Source organism: Hemitrygon akajei, chromosome 4 (assembly GCF_048418815.1).
Source record: "Hemitrygon akajei chromosome 4, sHemAka1.3, whole genome shotgun sequence".
In the NCBI taxonomy this organism is placed as follows: Eukaryota; Metazoa; Chordata; class Chondrichthyes; order Myliobatiformes; family Dasyatidae; genus Hemitrygon; species Hemitrygon akajei.
Genome location: NC_133127.1, coordinates 141,836,592 through 141,860,044, shown reverse-complemented (window position 1 = coordinate 141,860,044; position 23,453 = coordinate 141,836,592). Strand labels below are relative to the sequence as shown.

General features: G+C 40.8%; 1 protein-coding gene across 1 annotated transcript in view; it reads right to left on the bottom strand.

The window, feature by feature from the left end:
* tenm4 (teneurin transmembrane protein 4) overlaps nt 1-23,453 on the bottom strand; it is a 2,228,071-nt gene that overhangs the window by 1,052,288 nt on the left and 1,152,330 nt on the right. The window contains exon 4 of the mRNA XM_073043455.1: nt 10,207-10,299. The gene's annotated coding sequence lies outside the window, so the exon portion shown is untranslated. The remainder of the gene's footprint in view (nt 1-10,206; nt 10,300-23,453) is intronic.

Here is a 23,453-nt window from a genome sequence, read left to right as displayed (position 1 = left end):
TCACAGTTCCAATATTCTTTTCTTTTATTGTCTACTGCCTCTTCATTCCCTCTATTTACACTCCTTCACACAGATTACTAGTGACTAACAACCATCAATGATCTGATTTCATTCTGTCATTGAAGGATTTGATGCCAAAAAGCAAAAACTAAATTTTTACAAAATAATACACTGAGGAAAAATTACAAACAATCTTAAATGCCAGAAAGCTACTTCACCCCTTCTAAAATAGCTTGTTAATAAAGAACATAAATTGACTTCAACATCCTTTACTTTCACACAATTCTTCACAGTTTGTTTTCTGACGTATACATTTTTGGGTAGTAATTCACGATACCTATGATATTTTGCACTTACTGGATCACATGGTATTGCCTATTGTTTTGCATAAGTAGCCCCAGGAGCCGTCAAACTGCCAGTTTCTGAGCAGGCTGGAGCGCTGACAAATTACTTGCCCTAACCATTTTTAAATGTCCCCTTTGTGATTAGCTGTCATATACCTGCAGAAATCATGGCACAGCTTTTATCCCGCCAAACATGGGGCTATGCCTCGTTTGTAGAAATAGCTGCTAAATTGGCAGCCTGCTGTTTTTATTAGCAAAGTTTGTAAGGTCAATATGGTTTAATGACATACACCTTCAGCACAAAAATTGTAAGAAAATCTTAATTTTTCACATAGTTCTATGCTGTATTTTCAGTGTTCAGCATGTATTCAGAAGGCATTAATTATTTTCTCAAAATAAGGTGGTTAAGTTTCTTCTCTTAGTAACTTGGTCACTATGACAGAACTATGCAGCTTTGTTCTGCATATTAAAAAATGAAACAACAATAAACTTAAAAATCTGCAAGGAAACCACAAACTCTTGGAAACATACAACAAGTTAACATCCAAGGAAATCTAATATTTTCAGGAAAGCCAATATAAGGCTTTCTCCTTATATTGCATGAGAAATTATTGGGCCAGAACAATCTGGATATCTGCAGTCATTTCTTATAAGAATGATCATTGGTTGCAGTGGAGTTCATTATTCTTCAAGCAGCAACACCAGTTATATCAAAATGTCCCATATTCTAAGCAATAACTACACTTTAGAAGTGTTGCTTTCAATATAAGGTATATTGGCATGCCCAAAGGCTGTGCAAAGTGATAGATCTACCGAGATATAAGAGCAGAATGCATCATAAGCTTCCCCATTTGCTGTGAAGAAGTTGAAGTGTAAGGCATAGAAAGCTGTTTGGCTCGTAATGCTGGAAGTACCCGTGGACAGTGCCTGCAAACCTCACTTGCTTCAGAAAATTGGGTTGTGAACTGATCAATATGTGAACTTAAAGCCCATGACAGAAAGCTGTCCAGTCTTCTCAGCTGGACTCATGCTTGGCTTTTATTTGGAGGCCACACTTAGGTTGGAGGAACCACAGTTTATATTCTGTTTGCGTAGCCTCCAACCTGATGGCATGAACGTCGATTTCTCAAACTTCCAGTAATGCCCACCCCCAACTTCACTATCTCCCATCCCCTTGTCCCTCTCTCACCTCATCTCCTTGCCCGCCCCTTGCCTCCCTCTGGTGCTCCTTCTCCCTTTTTCTTTCTTCCATGGCCTCTCACCAATCAACTTCCCAGCTTTTTACTTCATCCCTCCCCCATTCAGGTTTCACTTACCACCTGGTGTTTTTCTCTCGCCCCTCCCCCCACCTTTAAAATCTACTGCGCAGTTTTTTTTCACCCGTCCTGCCGAAGGGTTTCAGCCTGCAACGTTGACTGTATTTTTTTCCACAGATGCTGCCTGGCCTGCTGAGTTCCTCCAGCATTTTGTGCGTGTTGTCTGAGTACCCATGTTAGGTTTATTCTGGACTTATGTGAATAAAGTGGGTATTAATACAAATAAGGAGCAGGTTTCAGTTCTTATTGTAAATGTAAATATGTTCAGGAAGTTTGCAATTGGGTTTTGTAAATTGCAAACTGTAAATTGAAGTTAAAGGCATGGGCTACTGCACAGACTAAGAGATTTCATGTGCATCAGTCATACGGTAAGACAATGGGGTTGTGTTAATTGCCCTGCTATCAACAGTGGATTTAAGGAATTTACACTACTGCATAAATTCAGGGAAGTATCCCAACCAAAGTGTTAGAACATTCAGAGGTGTCTCCCATTGTAGATATGCAATTCAAGGAAAACGTTGTCAGTCCAATGTATTCAGCTAAATGATGCCATTGTAACTATTGATACTGCATTGAATCACCTACTATTGCCATTGATGTTAAGAATATAAAAATGTGATGTACTTAGAGTTTCTACCGAGAGTGTCTCCAGATTGATGCCTGCTTGGTGTGATGAATAAAGACTGTAATATTGCCAGCTTCAGTGTCTCTCCGGTGACATTGATCACAGTCACAACACCCACACTCAACATTTCAGGAACAGCTTTTTCCCCTCTGCCTTCAGATTTCTGAACAGTCCATGGAACCATGCACAGTACCTTGTTATTCTTCCTTTGTGTTGTGTGTTTAGCTATTTATTGTAACATAGCAACTTTTGATGCCTTGACTGCAGTATTGCAACTAAATAACAAATTTCATGATATATGCCAGTGATAGTAAACCTGATTCTGATTAACCAGTAAAGACTATCAAAGCAGAAATAATTTCTGATGTATTCCTTGCAAAGGGCCCAAGGGTGTTGCAGAAATTAATCAGGGTGCCATTCCTACACTGACAGGAGCAAAATCACATGGTGAGAATAGTGCAAATTGCTCTTGACGATGTAACATAAGCCATTCACTGCACATATGGCAATTCAAATGGCAAAATGTTTAAACTGTGAGAAAAAGGAAGAATGACCTCAGTGGACACGTTTCAATCCAAAGCAATTATCAAAAGCTGTAGTGTGAATACTCTACAGAAGGAAGAGTTTCAGGGTAAAGTCACAGACAGAATTGACAGCTCTGAAACTAGTATGAATAATGGAAAATTGGGATAAAGGTAGCTTTTGTCACTGGTGGCAATATTAAAACGACTCCAAGCCAAAAGCATGGTTAATGCCTGTACATCAACGTGAGCAGGAGATTGTTCAATCTATGGGCAAAGATCTGCATTGGAATATATTCAGCCAGATAGCACTGATGAAATGTATACTGATACTGGAAATATATTTAGGTGAAGTATTGAAGACTATAGGACTAACTCAGCAAATAAACCTACCATGGTTGTACTGATTGAATTAATTTGCCAAGCTTGATGGGTAAAGATTGATTCAGAGAACTAAGGCTAGGCTGGACTGATGTATTTCAGAAATATTATTTGTTAAGTGTGTAAAAATGTCTCTGGATGCTTGAGCAAATATTAGAGGTTGTAATACCCATGTTCACAATAAGTTGCAAAGCAGATAAAGTGTAAGGCTCAAAATATCCCATTGAAAAGAGAAGCGAAGGAAGCATTAGGTAAACTGGAATGAAAGGAATCTCTTTTGGTAACTGGGAAAATTCAATTCGGGAAGTACTGAAAAGAAACAAAACCATTCAGCTTCTTGGTGATAAAAAGGTGACACAAGGCGATAGGTATCCATAAGTACCTCACGGAAACCATACACAGAGAGGGGAGGGGTCAAAGTTATCACCAGTGTATTTCTGTTACATGCACATGGATAAGAAAGATCCTCTCTGAGGATCTAAACTGGTCCCAACATCTCGATGTAGTTAAAAAGACGGCAAGACAGCAAGACCTTATTAGGAGTTTGAAGAGGTTTGGGACGTCAAAAAAATACACTCAAAAACTTCTATAGATGTACTGTGGAGAACATTCTGACAGGCTGATCACTGTCTGGTATGGAGGGGCTACTGCATAGGACTGAAAGAAGCTGCAGAGGGTTGTAAATTTAGTCGGCTCCATCTTGGGTACTAGCCTACAAAATACGCAGAACATCTTTAAGAAATAGTGTCTCAGAAGGGCAGCATCCATTATTAAGGACCTCCAGCACCCAGGGCATGTCCTTTTCACACTGTTACCATCAGGTAGGAGGTAAAGAAGCCTGAAGGCACACACTCAGCGATTTAGGAACAGCTTCTTCCCCTTTGCCACCCGATTCCTAAATGGACATTGAACCCTTGGACACCATCTCATTTTTAAATATATAATATTTCTGTTTTCTGAATAATTTTTAATCTACTCAATATACGTATACTGTAATTGATTTACTTATTTAGTCATTATTATTATTATTTTATTTTGTGTTTTTTTCTTCAATATTATGTATTGTATTGAACTGCTGCTGCTAAGTTAACAAATTTCACGTCACATGCCGATGATAACAAACTGATTCTGATTCTGATTCAATATTTTGACAGTAATTTAATAAGTAGGGATGAGGATTTGCTTTTCAGATTAATTTACAGTGTGAGATCTTGCCAAGGTATTGGAGTACAACTTTGATAATATTGATTTGGGCCAACAGATTTTCAGATTAATGTATATTACTGTTCCTTATACTGTTATAATTCCTACTGCTTAGATGTTACAGGAGACTATAATGTACTTTCCAGTGAACTAGATAAACTTAAAAGGAGAAGAAAACTGAGCTAAAAGGAGGTTAATGGGAATGGGTTACAGGACATGAGGAAATGGGGCCTGTTGGGTTTGAAAGCAGTTAAACAATCCGGATTTCCAAACAACTAGTTACCAGTTTTTCAGAGTCTTATTATGCAGGGGATGAATTAATGCCTTTTCAATCCAGATGGTGCATTGATAGTCACAAGTGCCAAAGAGGAAAATCATGGTCAGATATGTTCAACACTCGATGGCTGCGTTAAGAATACAAAGGTGACCGCACTCTCACCTCAATATGATTACACAGTCAAAAATAGAACTATATAACAAGGTGTGACTGCAGATGTGTTGTCAAGGTTACCGCAAGAGAATTCAGACAACACAGTCTTCATACTGAAGACAGAGCAAGATGATTTTCCCAAGATATTAATGGAGATAGCCACAAATGACCAAATAAATACTGTCCTCAAGCAGATAAATGACAACAAAATTTTAAATGGATAAAATGAATCAGATATATGTCACACTGATCCCGTCCCATGCTTCACCTACACAGTTCGTGCAAATTTTGAAAACAAATGTTTACATGGTGTTGAAGGCTTTTGCTGAACAATAAATAAACTCAAAAATGGTTGAAAAAGATCATTAAGATTAGAAATACAGAGTCAAACAGTTAAAAATGACTTAAAAACACATGAAACTAATTGGGATGGATGGTGTGTCCAGGGAGGGCTTTTGTCTCCGGTGAAGGGGCTTGTTTTGTCCATTTTAGGGCAGCTCTCTGTCCTTTAGTGTCCCAGACACTCAGCTCTCACCTGTGGCTCCAAGTAACTGTTTGCATGTGACAGCGGCCACACCCTAGAACATGGCTTTGACAGGTGGGCTGAACCAGGTGAGGGTGGCTGGCAGCCTCATACCCCAATCAGGTTAGAACATGCCTGTCCTAGCATGCAAAGTCATCTACAGCAAGATCCAACAGCTAGGGAAGCCTTTCTGTGGAGAGCGAAGGGCATGAAGATATCATGGTCATTCACTGCAACCAAGGAACACCCCAGTTTGTGATGCTTGTTCATACCACTGGACCACCGGGTTCAGTCTGAGGTCGAGAGAGTGGAACTGCCCCCCTTTTGAAAACTCTCTGGAGCAGGTTTACTGTCACTGTCAGACATGATGGACAACCAGCACAATTAATTAATTTAAGACAAGTGTAAACTGAAATGCTGTGTTCAGTTCTAGTCATCTTACTCAAGGAAGTATGTGAAAACATTAAAAAAGATTAACGAGTGTGGGTTCTGGAATGAGGGCCAACAGTTATATAGGCAGATTGGAGAAGCTGAGAAGAGGTGGCTGAGGGGAGATGTGATAGAAATAATTAGGAAGGTTCTGGACAGTAGGCTACTCTTTTTGTTTGTGACATGTTCAAAGTCTAGAAGTCACTGGTATAGATAAAGATGGAGAAATTTAAAAGATAATGAGGGAAAGCTTTTTCTGTTCAGTGAGGGCAGAACTACATAAGTATTGGAGGCTGGCTACATTGTGACCTTTGGATGGAAATATGGGGAGAAAAAGCTTGCAAGCCTACAGTGCTGGCATGGACACACGGGACAAATCTCTGCTGTAACCATTTCAGGATAATATATATTATACACTGAAATAAAAAATCCTTGAACACATCTGCAATCATGTCTTATTTTGAAGTTCAGTTTTTGCCTGAGTAATCATATTGGGATGAGAGGGCAGTCACCTTTGCATTTTTGACAGTAATATCTGTGATAGTACTAACTCATCCAGGTAATGGAGCTGGATTAGCCATGTCAGCAGCAGCTGATATAAAACTGAAAGACTAGATCCAGCCCTACAGTTCAGCAATTTACAGAATACTCCTGGACTATCTGCATTGCAGCCCATCTCATTTAGACTCTACCAACTCAGCTCACTTTAGGTACAACCTTAAGCACTGCTTTATTTTTAATCTTTATTGGGATAACATCACCACTAGCAAAATTTCCATTCTTTGCCCATCCTCACTGGCATTGCAGATGATGGCCAATTGACTTCTTGATCTGCTGATCTCTCTATATTGAAGGAAATCTTGCTGCTGTCGTATAGGTCCCTAGCTTGCTATGTTTTAAGATATCCTTATCCTTGGTGTAGTTTTGTAATGGAATTTTGCCCACACTGGTAATGATCGCTGAGATCCACAATTACTTGGCATCATCTTGACCCAAGTACCACTGTTGTCTGCTATCCTACACAAAATCAAAAAAAGTACACTGCCTTTGGGAAATAACTTCTGCATTTCCAAGAGGGAAAACAATATGTTTAAACAAACCTTTCAGTAACTTACTTATCCAGCAACAAAGCTTCACAAGTCATTCAAAATATCCAGGGGCAGGTGTAGCTCTTGTCCCTGTATGATAGCAAGGGAGAAGGTGTAGGGGTGGGTGTAACACTGGTCCCTCTATGGTAGTGAGGGAGGAGATGTAGGGGCAGGTGTAGCTCTTGTCCCTGTATAGTAGTGAGGGAGGAGGTGTAGGGGGAGGTGTAACATTAGTTCCTGAACGGTAGTGAGGGAGGAAACATCTCCTCCCTCAATAACATTCAAGGTCCCAAATAGTCTTTGCAGGTGAGGTGATCCTCTACCTGTGAGTCTGTTGGGGTCATCTACTATATCCAGTGATCCCAGTGTGGCCTCCTATATATCAATGAGACTCAACACAGACTGGGAGACTGGTTCGCTAAGCACCTACACTCCATCTGCCAGAAAAAGTGGGATCTCCCAGTGGCCACCTATTTTAATTCCACTTCCCATTCCCAGGCCGACATGTCAGTGCATGGCCTCCTCTACTGCTGTGATGAAGCCATACTCAGACTGGAGGCATAACACCTTATATTCCATCTGGGTAGCCTCCAACCTGATGGTATGAGCATTGATTTCTCAAACTTCCAGTAATGACCCCCCATTTCCCATTTCCCTTCCTCAATTTATCTCCTTACCTGCCCATCACCTCCCTCTTGTGCTCCCCCCCCTTTCTTCCATGGCTTCAACTTCTCAGTTGTTTACTTCAACCCTCCACATTCCCCCCACCGCCGGTTTCACCTTTCACCTGCTACCTTGTATTTTTTCCTCCACTACCCCCACCTTGTTACTCTGACTTTTTTCCCTGTCCTGATGAAGGGTTTCGGCCCGAAACATTGACTATTTACTCTTTTTTATAGATGCTGCCGGGCCTGCTGAGCTCCTCCAGCTTTTTGTGTGTGTTGCAATGTGTTTCTGTATTTCCTCTATTTATAGGACCAGGTTCCTGATTTTTACAAATTATTTCTCCATTGCACTGGATATTTTAATCCTTCATGGGCCATACACTCTCAATAGAGCAGTGGCCATTGGTGACCACCCATCTCCATCATCCTCTGTTCTGAGCCAATTTCTCGAGGGTGGACCAGGAGTGTCCACATTGTCTAATTTCAGCCTCGATATCTCTCCTCCCTGTGTTCTTTGGACGTCCCATTTTCCTCTTTCCTCGGGGATTCTATTTGAATGCCTGCCTGGTGATGTTGTTGGCTGGTATCCTCAAGGTGTGGCCTTCCCATGTCCATTTTTGTTTGCGCATTTGTGGATATTAATTACTAGAAATCAAATTTGTTTCATTTGAATGCATATCTTTGTATGTAACATGGACTATGTCTGCTATGAAATATTGTCTTGCAAAATTTTTCTGTCCTGTCTGAGTGATTTCCATCTGAAGCCTAATCTCTAATATGACTGTGCCTGTTATCTGTGTTGTGACACATTTGATATGTGACCTATGAGTACCATGCATATGATGCATACATGGAGGCTGTTGGACATGAAAATGACATCAAATGGTGTGCAACACATATCATTTGTGCAAAATTCTTTTGTGAATTGTCAATATGACTTACACTAAAGCAGGTCTTTTCTGGAGAATTGAGGACCACTGCACCAATGGTTAAATGGGACACCACCTGATCTGGTTTGTTGCCTTGGAGATTGAGTTTACTGCCAACTTGCTGATAGGTTCTCTAAGCATCTTCCTTGGTTTCCAGCATACACTCTGCCAGAGAGTTTTGCATAGTCAGTCATCTTTGGGCAATCTGTGACCTATCATTAACTCTCTAATTACATGTTTCACTAATACAGAATGAATAATCTCTTGATCATGCCTGCCACACCATACCATGCATGATTAAATATTTACCCAAGGGACGCAGTCATATGCCTTGTCCTTTTAGCAGATCCTGACCAAACACCCTTCCCCCACCCCATGATCTGCATTTAACATGTCACTTTCCACAAAGTCTGCAAAGACCTCTTGCTGTAGAAACAGTACAAGGCATGATTGATTACAGACGATTGGGGCTACATGCCAAAGATAATTTCACTGCTGTGTAACTTTGCTCAAAACTGGAACAAACCCTCCATTCATCCGTAGGATTTAGATCACCCAACGCACTGAAGAACTTCTCTGCTGCAGTAACAATTCCATTCCTAAATATTGTATACTAAATCTCTGAAGAATTATGAAGAAGGGAGGATGGTTGTATTTTAGAGATACTTAACTGGAGATCATAGAGTAAACCTTAGGAGAGCTTATCCATCTTTGAGTACTGAAGAATTTATCATGGATGAAAAAAGAGAAATTGTGATTTGTGGGATGTGTCCATAGCAACTGTCAGAACCAGGATTCTGATGAGTTTAATGGAATCAAAGAACCTTGGCTGAAACTTAAATTCACCAACTGTATAGATGTTACATGTGTGCCAAATTACCTGATAAACAATTGATTTGTTATTTTATCCACCAGTGTTTTTGACGGCAAAAGTCTTGAATTATCTTTTCGCATAAAGTAAAATAATCACCAAAATTTTGCAAATGCAACAAAATAAAAATATAAATAACATTACCCAGACTCTTCTCAGCTAGTCCTTCTGTTTTATAGAATACTGAATTACCTTTGCTTGTATTATATTATAACTAGATTTATTAAACTTAGGAATTACATTGAGCAAAGCAAGATAATGTTGTTCAAAACCAAGCAAAGGTCAATTGCAACAGATCACAGTGCTCTATCAGAAAAGTTTGCTTCCTCATCATTTAAAATGCTACATGTACTTTTCCCATGTTAAATTTTACTATTCTGCCAAGAGCCTCATTTTAAAATAAATGTTAACTTTTATTGCACTATTTGCAAATCCAATTACTCTGCAAGGAATTATCTCACCTGTGGAATCACAATACAAAACATCAAATGTGAACCATAAATCCCATAAAACAATCCATTCAGTCATTTGTAAGCTAATCAGTCACTCTTCAATACTTCCAGTACAGATGAATACTGCAGAGACATTGTTCCCAAAAGGAAACAAAATGGAGAAAGGACTTTAACTGCTGGTTCAATGATCTTTGTCAGATCAACTTTTTGAATTGAAGTTCATAGCAAACTAGTCTCCAGCTTCTTTGCTGTTAAACTAAATGATTAAACAGCAATACTGAAGGTTGCGAAGAATATTGGTGCATAAAACCCATTGCTGTGAGATCAACATAGTAACTAAAGAAATAACAACAAATAAGCAATGAAGCAGAAAGCCTTTTGTACAAAGAAACATCAGGAAACTATTGTTGAGGAAACCATTTTGCCTACCTTGTTAATTCTTATTCATGTCCTATAGAAATAAATGTTCTCCATGCAATTTCCAGCGTAGCAACATCCAGCAGGTTTATATTGTGTTCACCACTATAAACACATAAAAGTAATTGGTCCATTAATAGGACTGATTCAAATATGAAAACTTCAGTTCAGCTTTGACAGTTTCTCAAGGTTCGTAATTAATAGCGAATAAGAGCCATTTTTATTTTAGTGGAATCTAACATGATGGAATAGATTCCAACATTCTCTTGAGACCATAAAACATTAATGAGAATTAGGCCATTCAGCCTATTGAATCTTCTTCACCTTTTGATCATGATGGAGTTATTTGTCCCTCTCAATCACATTCTCTTGCCCTCTCCCTGTAATCTTTGACACCTTTACTAATCAAGAACTCATCCTTTTATTCTGAGACCATGTCCTCTGGTTCTAGAATCTCAGACTAAAGGAAACATCATATCCAAACTGACTCTGTCTAGGCTTTTACTTATGGGGTAGAATTCAATGAGATCCCTCTTTATTCTTTTAAGCTCCAGTGCATACAGGTCCAAAGCCTTCAAATGCTCCTCACACATTAACCCTTTTATTCCCATGATCATACTCGTAAAATTACACACCAACACACCATTGATGCTCACAATACTACAAATATAGTCTGACCAATACCTTATAAAGCCTCAGCTACCTTGCTTTTATATTTATTTAAAAATTTTTTATTTAGAACTATGGCCCAGAATAGGCCCTTCTAGCCCTTTGGTTTGTCATGGGCAAACCATGTTTGAAACGGGGTCCAGAATTGACCCTATGAACTGTGCTGCTATTGAGAGAGGGGGGGGGAGGCGTCCAGCGCTCGTTAAGATTCCTGCAGAGAGAGCAGGGCGAAGCCGATTGATGGACAGCCGGTGTCCAGCATATGGTGATAAAAAAGCAGGTCCGCTGGGACACAGAAAGACACACCACGAGACATGCAGTGTGGGCACTGAATGAGCTTTGTGCATCGACATGAAGGTGGGGTTTTCGGAGGATCGATTCGGGGAGATCGATCAGTGGCTCACAGTGTGAAAAGGTGCGACCGGTGGGGAACTACTTGTGTGTCCTCCCTTGCCTGGGTGATAGTTCCATCACTGAAGAACAGTCGTATGTATTATGGTCATAGTCGGTGACCACAACAGGACTTCGGAAGACAACGGGAAGATCAATGGCAAAGGCATAATCTCTATATATTTTTTTATCTCTCTCTCTCTCTCTCTCTCTCTCTCTCTCTCTCTCTCTCTCTCTCTCTCTCTCTCTCTCTCTCTCTCTCTCTCTCTCTCTCGTTACTCAAATAACTACCTCAAACTGAACTGAACTCTTCACCATCGTAAGACTCTATCCATCTACCCCTAGGTTTGAAAGAGCCTGGCTTTGGTTCCTATTTCCACACTTCTGTATATATTATTGCTAACCTGTTTCATATATTTGCATTTTATAGTACTGTATTGCATAGTTTACTAATAAACACTATTAGTTACTAGTAATACCAGACTCCAAAGTGTTTTTCCATTTCTGCTGATTCTTTAACCTGGTCACAGGGTGCGTGACAAGTGACACTGCCCAGCAACACATGACATCCCCAATTAAACCCTAACCTAATCACGGGATAATTTACAATGACCAATTAACCTACCCAGTACACCTTTGCACTGTGGGAGGAAACCAGAGCACCTGGAGAAAACTCATGCATTTCATGGGGAGAATGTACTGAGGCTCCTTACAGAGGATGCTGGAATTAAAGTCTGAATTCTGATGTCCCAAGCTGTAATACCATCACGCTAGTCACTATACTACCGTGGTGCCATTATTTCAGTCCCCTCAAAATGCTAACATTCCCTTTGCTTCCCTTAAAACTAATTTAACCTGCAAGCTCAACTTCAGGGAATCCTTCATGAGTACTCCCAAGTTCCTTGAACTTCTGAATTCTGTCTCTACTTGGACAATAGTCTGTTCCTTTGTTCCTTCTCTCAACAGTGCATGACCATACATTTCTCTACACTCTATTGTCTTTGCTCTCTGCCAACTTGCCTAAAACTTTCTGCAGACTCCCTGCTTCTTCAACACAACTCGTTCCTCCATTTATCTTTGCTTCCTCCACAGACCTGGTCACAAAGCTATCAATTCAGTAGTGGCCCCAACACTGACTCCTGTGGAACACCATCAGTCACTGGCAGTTAATCATAAAAGGCCCTCTTTATTTCTACTCTTTACGTTCTGACAGTCAGCCTATGTCCTGTTCATGCTAGTACTTTTCCTGTAAATACAATGGGTTTTGATTTTGTTTAACAGATTCATGTGCAGCAACTTGTCAAAGACTTCCTGAAATTCCAAATTAATAGCATCCATTGACTTTCCTTTGATATTCTGCCTGTAACTTCCACAAAGAGTTCTAACCGATTTTTCGACCAGATCAGCCTTTCAGGAAATTATGATAACTTCAGCCTGCTTTATCATGTGTCTCCAAGTACCCTGAAACCTCATTCTCACTAATGATCTCTAAAATCTTAACAACCATAACGTTAGGCTAACCAGTCTATACTTTCCTGTCCTTTGCCTCTCTCTCTTCTGCTCCGGAACCAACCCTGACTTTAGTGATTCTTGAAGGATCACGATAAATGCCTCCACAATGATTTCAGCTACTTTCAGAACCCTGGGGTGTAGTCCATCTGGTCCAGATGATCCATACGCTTTCAGATCTTTCAGCTTTCTAAGCACCTTCTCCTTAGTAATAGTGGCTATACTCACTTCTGCTTGCTTCTCTCAAATATCTAGCATGTTGCTGATGACTTTCACAGTGAAGACTGACACAAAATGTGATAGTATTGAGTTGCTGACCACAAAGTTCTAAGCTTCAAGACTTTAAGTCCTATCCGATATAGATAGCTATTGGTACCCTCACTAAGGGGTAACTACTCTTCAAAGGTTAATTCACTTGCCTGTACATCTGCTATGGTGAATTTTGCTGCCAATGCCCATTATTTGAATGGCAGTCCCCTTCTCTACCAAGGAGGAGATGCTTCGAGCAAACAAAGTAGTTTAAACACAGTTTATTTATTTTCAGTGATATATATTTAAATCCAAACAAGATTTTTAAAACACCTTTAAAACTCACAGAGCCTTTCTATCATAAGAAAAGTTCTCCTGATTACAAATGATGTCTAAAACACAAAGGATTTCCAAAACATGGATAAAATTCATATAAACTAAAAAGACATACCAATGAGTTGCAGATAAATCATCCATCATAGAAATTGAAGGCAGAGGAATGGATTCTAGTCCCCAGTCTTTCTGCCATTCTTCTGCTGTTTCTAACCTTTCCCGAAAAGCCAGACTGCACTCTGCATTTCTACGGTTTTTCTGCCACTTGAGTGACCTCTCACATATATGATATTTTTTTCAGATACCTTTTTACACGAGTGGTTTAAAAGCTTTTGGAGACAGAGTTCCCAGATTCCCACAAGTAATGCTATGAAGCTGACTCTCTGAGCAGACAAACCTTCCAACCATTAACAGATCAGCTACTTGATGTGCTAAGTGATAACAATCTGGTCTGCAACTTATTTGATTAAATAACTTAGCCACATTGTCTGGTTTGAAACAAGCCAAATTAAATAACCTACACTGCAATTTGAGAAATCAACTCAGGTGCTGTGAGCCATGAACCTGTGTTCTATAGACAATGTGTTTGATGGCAAAACTGTCCATCTAACTTCAGACTGATTATTGCTTACCATTTACATTAAGAACTGAACACTGGCTCCTGTTTATGACAAGAAGTTGAACAAAGAACATGAGCTGGACATTTATCTTACTCAAAAACAATGCTTTGATCTCTAAAAGTTTCAGCTGCTATGTTAGAAATCTGAGGATGGCAAAAAAAAATGAAAGGTTCCCTGGCTCTGGACAGTGTATATCCAACCCAGAAATACCTATTCAGTTCATCTTCCATTTCTTTGTACCCCATTACTACCTCTCCAGTGTCATTTTCCAAAGGTATGATGTTCACACTTGCCTCTCTTATATTCTTTATGTATCTGAAAAAAACACAACTTTGGAATCCTATTTTATATTATTGTCTAGTTACCTTCATATTTCATCATATCTCCCCCTTATTGCTTTATTAGTTGCCTTCCATTGTTTTTTAAAGCTTCCTAATCCTTGAGCTTCCTGCTAATTTTTGCTACATTATGTACTCTTTCTTTTACTTTTATGTTGTTTTTGACTTCCCTTGTCAGCCATGGTTGTCTCATCCCCCCTCTACAACATTTCTTCTTTAGGATGAACCTATTCTGCGCCTTCTGTATTGCTCCCATAAACTCCAGTCATTGCTGTTCTGCCGTCATCCCTGCTAGGGTTTCTTTTATCAACTTCGGTTAACTCCTCTCTTATGCCCCTGTAGTTGCCTTTTCTCATTTGTAATAGCAACGTATGCAATCTTATCTTTTCCCTGTCAAACTGCTGAATTCTATTGTATTACGATCACTGCCCCCTAAGGTTTCCTTAAACTCCCTAATCAAATTTGGAACATTACAAAACACCAATACAGAATTACCTTTTTCCTAGTGGGCTCAATCACAACTGCTCAAAAAATCATCTCAGGCATTCTGCAAATTCCTTCTATGGTGCCAACCTGAGTTTTCCCAATCTATATGCATATATTAAAATCACTCATGATCACTGTGCCATTGCTCTTCTTACAAGCTTTTTTCTGTTGCTTCTTATAATTTGTAGCCCATATCCTGGAAGCTTATACGTGACTCTCATCAGTCTCTTAACTCTACCCACAAAGACTTTACATCTGCTGATTCTATGTCTCTTCATGCTAAGGATTTGATCTTATTTTACTAACAGAACCACCCCACTCATCTGCACACTCGTCTGCAATTTCAATTGGAAGCATATCCTTGGATGTTTAGTTTCCAGCTGTGATCATCTTTCAGACATAACTTAGTGATACCCACAACATCCATTCTGCTAATTTTTAACTGTGCTGTTAGATCATCAAATGTTTTGAACACTCTGTGTATTCAAATATAACATCTTTAGTCCTGTGTTCACCACTCTGCTTCTCAAATGCATGTCCATGTTGCCTGAAGTCAAATTATTATCTAAGCCTTCTTAATTATTATTTTATTCTGGAGACTTCAGTAATCTGTTCTTCCCTTTTATTTTATCCATAATTTTGTAAGCTTTTGAACTTACTGCCTTGCTATTTAGTTTAAAGCCCTATCCAGCACCCTAATTATGTGATATACCAGTACATGGTTCAGCCCGTCTTATTGGAACAATTCCCTCCATCCCCAATACTGGTGCCAATGCCCTGTTCTCCTGTACTGATCATTTGTGTGATACATTTAACCTTTTAATCTGATTGATCCTGTGCCAATTTGTGTGTGGTTTAGGTCACAATACATATTTTTATGGTTCTGCTTATTTAATAGATACAGCCATTCCAAACACATATAACTTACAGAAATCAATAAGTGAAAAACACCAGAAATATGCTGAAACAAAAGAGGAAATTGAAAGACTTTGGAACATGACCAGTGTATGCATTGTCCCGATAGCAATATCTACAACTGACATCATCCCACAGGCACTACACAATAGCATTAAACAATTTGGGCTACACAGCAATATCTATGTAGTATTATTTTTTACTTATTTATTATTATTATTTATATTTATTTTTTCTCAGCTCAAGCTGGTAAAACTTGAGGTATGGGCATAGCCAAGCACAGTCATTTGAAAGCCACAACATTAAACACCATGAAAATGGTCTGAAAGTTCCTAGCAATTCTCAAATGACTGTGCTTGGCTATGCCCATACCTCAAGTTTTACCAGCTTGAGCTGAGAAAAAATAAATATAAATAATAATAATAAATAAGTAAAAAATAATACTGAGAACACGAGCTGTAGAGTTCTTGAAAGTACAGTAAGTCAATAGATTGTGGAGTTCAGTGTTGGAGTGAGTGAAGTTATCTATACTGGTTCAGGAGCCTGATGGTTTATGTCAGAAGTGTATGGCCGAATGGTTAAGTGTCCTTCCTTAATTTTGACAGTGATCAATCCACTGCTTGAAAAAGTGATATATTGAATGTAACCTTCTCAATCAATTTAAAATTCATTATGCTTTTGCAATATTGATATTTTAATATTAATATTGACCCTGTTCCCATTTCCATAGATTAACACCTCCATCCCCAACACACTCCACCCCACTCCCTGTCACGATGTGCTCTGTCAATGACTAAGCCCAAGTGCAGAGAAATGACAGACTTCCTTGCAGAGACAGAATCAGAGCTTATTGATAAGCTTTCCAATAAAATATCAGTGGCTTGGCTGAGTGACACCATGCGACATAACATTCTCAAAGCTAGGACCCCACAATAAGCAGAATGTGGAGACACCGAGCCAGTCAAAATAAACATAACAAGATTAAACAGAAAGCGCCAAGGATTAATGACACTCAACAACTAACTAACCAAGTGCCCTAGAAACCTCAGAGCTCCAGATCCCCACACAGACCCAAAGAGCTGATTACAATACCCCCTCCCTGTGGCTGGCACCTGACAGCCCAGGGAGACCTGGGGAACTCAAGACAATGGACAATGAACCAACCCATGAACACCACTTCAATATTTTTTCCCTCTATTTTTACACCACTTATCTAATTTATATACAGTACACGTACAGATAGATAACTATATAAAGTTCAAAGTAAGTTTTATTATCAGAGTAACATACATGTCACCAAATACAACACTGAGATTCTTTGTCTGCAGACATACTTGGCAAGTCTATAGAATAGTAGCTTTAAACTGTAAGCAAACTGTGCAAATGCAGATATAAATAAATCACAATAAATAATAAGCTTGAAATAACAATATAACAAAAAAGTCCTTAAGTGAGTGTAGTTATCCCTTTTTGATCAAGAGCCTGATGTTGAGGTGTAGTAACTGTTCTTGAACCTGGTGGTGTGAGTCCTGAGGTACCCGTACCTTCTACATGATGGCAGCAGCAAAGCAAAGAGCCTGGCCTGGGAGGTGAGGATCTTTGATGATGGATGCTGTTTTTCTATGGCAAAGTTGCATGTCAATGTGCTCAATGGTCGGGAGGGTTTTACCCATGATGTACTGGGCTGAATCCACTAACTTTTGTAGGGTTTTCTGCTCAAAGCATTGGTGTTCCCATACCAGGCCATAATGCAGCCAGTTAACACACTTTCCACCACATATCTATCAGAGTTTGATGAGGTTTTCGATGACATGCCACAGACTCTTGAGGAAGTAGAGACACTGTCATGCTTTCCTTGCAGTTACATTTATATGATGGATCCAGGACAGGCCCTCTGAGATAGTGACACCCAGAGATTTAAAGTTACTGATCCTCTCCACCTCTGGTTGAGGGAAGTGGCTGGTGTGAAAAGTGCTAGTCTTTGGCTCGCGAGTCTTCGGCAAGGAGGCTGAGGGAGGAGACTACGCCAGGCACAATTGGAAAGGGTGAAGACATGACCACTAAGCTGATTCAGTGTGCTACGTGCATGAAGTGGGAGGTCAGGGACACTGATGGTGCCCCCGGCTGCTACAGCTGTGGAAAGTGTGTCCAGATTCAGCTTCTGAAGGAGCATGTTGCAGCACTGAAGAAAGAACTGGATGACCTCAGGTTTATCCGCGAAAACGAGAGTTTTCCGGACAGGACCTTGTTACGCCTGTGCCCAACTCTGAGGGGGCGAGGGGTGCAGAGTGGCCCCCTCCTTTTTGAGAATCGCAGGATCACTATTGATTCGGGTCAGGAGACCCAGGAAATGAGAGAAAGACATGCAGAATCCACAAAGGGGTTTGAAATGTCCTGGCCCTCAGCGATACAAAGCAACGGGAAGCGGCCATTGTCTCTTGGAAACGGAATTGTGTATTGAGTACTGTGCTTCGTGGAAGCCCTCAGGCAACGTGGGCTGGTTGGGGGATGGCATCCTCCCCAACCTGATTGACGTCTGAGACCCTGTGAGACAGGATGAAAGAGGGTCTGGGGAACAGCCCCTTTAGATGCACCAGAAGACACGCTAGAAATCCCGTAATAGCGTAATAGCGACAGCCGGTGGAAAGCCCACGTGCGTCCTTTTCCTTTTGCCTCGGAATTGGTGGGCCTGACCACGGAAGAACGGCTTTAGCTAAAACAAAGGAGAAATCAGCCCCAACGACTCTCGAAGGATTGACATCATAAAAGGAATGGGCAAGTTTTAAACTCTCTCTCTTGACTCCAACCAAAGGCTGTGGCCTGCATGAACTTGAGTGACTTTTATATTTCCATCGGACAATACGTTATCCCCTAGACAACGATAGAGCTATTTCTTATTGATTATTATTATACCCGTGCTTTTAGATTTAGTATTGATGACGTATATTATCTGTATGTTTGCATTGCTATTATTTTTGTGGATTTTTATCAATAAATACTGTTAAAAATAGTACCATCAGACTTCAACGGACCGCTCTATCTTTGCTGGTAAGTGACCCAGTTACGGGGTACGTAACAACCTACAGTGAAGTCGTTACACCGAGGATACCGGAAGAGAGAAAGGGGGCGATGATGAGGAAGGAAAGGATGCTTGAAGTACAGGAGACCCCAGGGGATGTACCTCTTGTAAACTGGTTCACCCTCTTGGAAGGTGTCAGGACAGAAGATACTGCCAGTCTGAGAGGTGGACAGGTCTGCAAGCCGAAAATTGGTGCAGAAGCAGAGCCGAGGAGTCAGACATCAGGAAGAGCCGTGGTAGTAGGGGACTCCATAGTAAGAGGTACGGAAAGGGGTTTCTGCGGCAACAGGCGAGATTTAAGGATGGTGTGTTGCCTCCCTGGTGCTAGGATCCAGGATATTACGGACCAATTGCAGGGAATCCTCAAGGGTGAAGGGGAACAGCCGGAAGTGCTAGTGCATGTTGGCACAAATGACATCGGGAAGAAGAGGAAGGACATTCTGCAGCGGGACTTCAGAGAACTCGGAAGAAGGCTGAAAAGCAGGACTTCCAGGGTGGTATCTCTGGTTTGCTTCCAGTTCCTCGTGCTGGAGAGGGCAGGAACAGGGAGATAATGGATCTGAATGTGTGGCTGAGGAACTGGTGCAGGAAGCAAGGATTTACATTCTTGGACCACTGGGATCTGTTTTGGGGTAGGGATGAATTGTACAAAAGGGACGGTTTGCACCTTAATAGGTGGGGGTCCAGCATTCTGGCAGACAGGTTTGCCACTGCAACATGGATGTGTTTAAACTTAGTAGTGGGGGGGAGGGGATGAACTGGAAATATAAGGATGGAGTTAAATGGAAAGTGAAAATAAGAAAAGTTTAAAAGGACAACAGAATCAATGGAGTAGAAAGCTCAAGAAGAAATCATACAGTATGGCCAAGTGAAATAGGAATTGATATGAAAGGAGAGGGGAGTAACGAATTAAAAGTATTATATATGAATGCACGAAGTATAAGGAATAAAGTAGATGAGCTTGAGGCTCAGTTGGAAATTGGCAAGTACGATGTTGTGGGAATAACTGAGACATGGCTTCAAGCGGACAGGGCCTGGGAAATGAATATTCAAGGATATACATCTTATCGAAAGGACAGACTGACTGGCAGAGGGGGTGGGGTGGCTCTGTTGGTGAGGAATGACATTCAGTCACTTGCGAGGGGGGACATAGAATCAGGGGATGTAGAGTCAGTATGGATAGAACTGAGAAATTCTAAGGGTAGAAAGTCCCTAATGGGAGTTATCTACAGGCCCCCAAACAACAGTCTGGATGTAGGGTGTAAGTTGAATGAAGAGTTAAAATTGGCATGTCACAAAGGTAATGATACAGTTGTCATGGGGGATTTCAACATGCAGGTAGACGGGGAGAATCAGAGTGGTACTGGACCCCAAGAAGGGGAGTTTGTGGAGTGCCTCCGAGATGGATTCTCTGAACAGCTTGTACTGGAGCCTACCAGGGAGAAGGCAATTCTAGATTTAGTGTTGTGCAATGAACCAGATTTGATCAGGGACCTCAAGGTAAAGGAACCATTAGGAGGTAGTGACCATAATATGATATGTTTTAACCTACAATTTGAGAAGGACAAGGGAAAATTGGATGTGTCAGTATTACAGTTGAACAAAGGGAACTATGGAGCTATGAGGGAGGAGCTGGCCAAAGTTCAATGGAACAATACCCTAGCAGGGAAGACAGTGGAACAACAATGGCAGGTATTTCTGGGAATAATGCAGAAGGTGCAGCATCAGTTCATTCCAAAGAGGAAGAAAGATCCTAAGGGGAGTAAGGGGCGGCCGTGGCTGACGAGGGAAGTAAAAGGCAGTATAAAAATAAAAGAGAAGAAGTATAACATAGCAAAGATGAGCGGGAAACCAGAGGACTGGGAAGCTTTTAAAGAGCAACAAAAGATAACAAAAAAGGCAATATGCCAAGAAAAAATGAGGTACGAAGGTAAACTAGCCAAGAATATAAAGGAGGATAGTAAAAGCTTCTTTAGGTATGTGAATAGCAAAAAAATAGTTAAGACCAAAATTGGACCATTGAAGACAGAAACGGGTGAATTTATTATGGGGAACAAAGAAATGGCAGACGAGTTGAACAGGTACTTTGGATCTGTCTTCACTAGGGAAGACACAAACAATCTCCCAGATGCAATAGTGGCCAAAGGAACTAGGGTAAAGGATGAACTGAAGGAAATATCTATTAGGCAAGAAACGGTGTTGGATAGACTGTTGAGTCTGAAGGCTGATAAGTCCCTGGGACCTGATGGTTTGCATCCCAGAGTACTTAAAGAGGTGGCTGTAGAAATCGTGGCTGTGGTAATCATTTTCCAATGTTCTATAGATTCAGGAACAGTTCCTGCTGATTGGAGGGTGGCTAATGTTGTCCCACTTTTCAAGAAAGGAGGGAGAGAGAAAACAGGGAATTATAGACCGGTTAGCCAGACGTCAGTGGTGGGAAAGATGCTGGAGTCAATTATAAAAGAGGAAATTACAACACATTTGGATAGCAGTAGAAGGATCAGTCCGAGTCAGCATGGATTTATGAAGGGAAAATCATGCTTGACTAATCTTCTGGAGTTTTTTGAGGATGTAACTATGAAAATGGACAAGCGAGAGCCAGTGGATGTAGCGTACCTGGACTTCCAGAAAGCTTTTGATAAAGTCCCACATAGGAGATTAGTGGGCAAAATTAGGGCACATGGTATTGGGGGCAGGGTACTGACGTGGATTGAAAATTGGCTGGCTGACAGGAAACAAAGAGTAGTGATTAACGGGTCCCTTTTGGAATGGCAGGCTGCGACCAGTGGGGTACCGCAAGGTTCGGTGCTGGGACCACAGCTGTTTACAATATACATTAATGATTTAGATGAAGGGATTAAAAGTAACATTAGCAAATTTGCTGATGACACAAAGCTGGGTGGCAATGTGAAATGTCAGGAGGATGTTATGAGAATGCAGGGTGACTTGGATAGGTTGGGTGAGTGGGCAAATGTATGGCAGATGCAGTTTAATGTGGTTAAATGTGAGGTTATCCACTTTAGTGGCAAGAACAGGAAGGCAGATTACTATCTAAATGGAGTCAAGTTAGGAAAAGGGGAAGTACAACGAGATCTAGGTGTTCTTGTACATCAGTCAATGAAAGCAAGCATACAGGTACAGCAGGCAGTGAAGAAAGCTAATGGCATGCTGGCCTTTATAACAAGAGGAATTGAGTATAGGAGTAAAGAGGTCCTTCTGCAGCTGTACAGGGCCCTGGTGAGACCCCACCTGGAGTATTGTGTGCAGTTTTGGTCTCCAAATTTGAGGAAGGACATTCTTGCTATTGAGGGAGTGCAGCATAGGTTCACAAGGTTAATTCCCGGAATGGCGGGATTGTCATATGTTGAAAGATTGGAGCGACTGGGCTTGTATACACTGGAATTTAGAAGGATGAGAGGGGATCTGATTGAAACATATAAGATTATTAAGGGTTTGGACACACTGGAGGCAGGAAGCATGTTCCCGCTGATGGGTGAGTCCAGAACTAGAGGCCACAGTTTAAGAATAAGGGGTAGGCTATTTAGAACAGAGATGCAGAAAAAACTTTTTCACCCAGAGAGTGGTGGATATGTGGAATGCTCTGCCCCAGAAGGCAGTGGAGGCCAAGCCTCTGGATGCATTCAAGAGAGAGTTAGATAGAGCTCTTATAGATAGCGGGGTCAAGGGATATGGGGAGAGCGCAGGAACGGGGTACTGATTGTGTATGATCAGCCATGATCACGGTGAATGATGGTGCTGGCTAGAGGGGCCAAATGGCCCACTCCTGCACCTACTGTCTATTGTCTATTGACCTTTGATGATTACTGGTTCATACTTCTGAAGTCTACAATCAGTTCCTTGTTCTGGTTGACATTGACTAAGAAGTCACTGTTATTACACCACTCAGCCAAGTTTTCAGTATCTCTTCTGCATGTTGATTCATCACCACCTTTGATCCAGCCCACAGCAGTGGTGTCATTAGCAAACTTGTATATGGTGTTGGAGCTGTACTTAGCCACACAGTCACAGGTGTCAGGCGAGTTGAGCAGGGGTGCTCCTGTGCTGATGAATCTTGTGGAGGAGATGATTTGGCCAAGCCAAACTGACTGGGGTCTACAAGTGAGGAAATCCAGGATCCAGTTGCACAAGGGGGTGTTGAGGCCCAGGCCCAGATTACTGAAGTGTTTTTAGGGGGTGACTGTGTGAAATGCCGAGCTGTAATCAACAAAGAGCATCCTGATATTTCCATCTTTGCTGTCCAGATGTTCCAGGGTTGTATGAAGAGCCAACATTCGCTGTAGACCTGTTGCTTCAGTAGGTGAATTAGAATGGATCAAAGTCACCATTCAGACAGGTGCTGATGTGTTTCAACACCAGCCTCTCAAAACACTTCATCACTGTGGATGTGAGTGCCACTGGGCAGCAGTTATTTAAACAAATAAATAAATAAATATATATATATAGAGAGAGAGATTTCTTATTATAATTTATAGTTTTTATTATTATGTATTACAATGTATTGCTACTGCAAAACAACAATTTTTACAATATATATCATTGATATTAAAATTGACTCTGAGACATATTAGTCAAAATCTCCCCACTTTTTCATCCAGCTATAAATAGCCTAATGTTTTGTTCACATTTTTTTGTTATTTTAAATGAGTAATG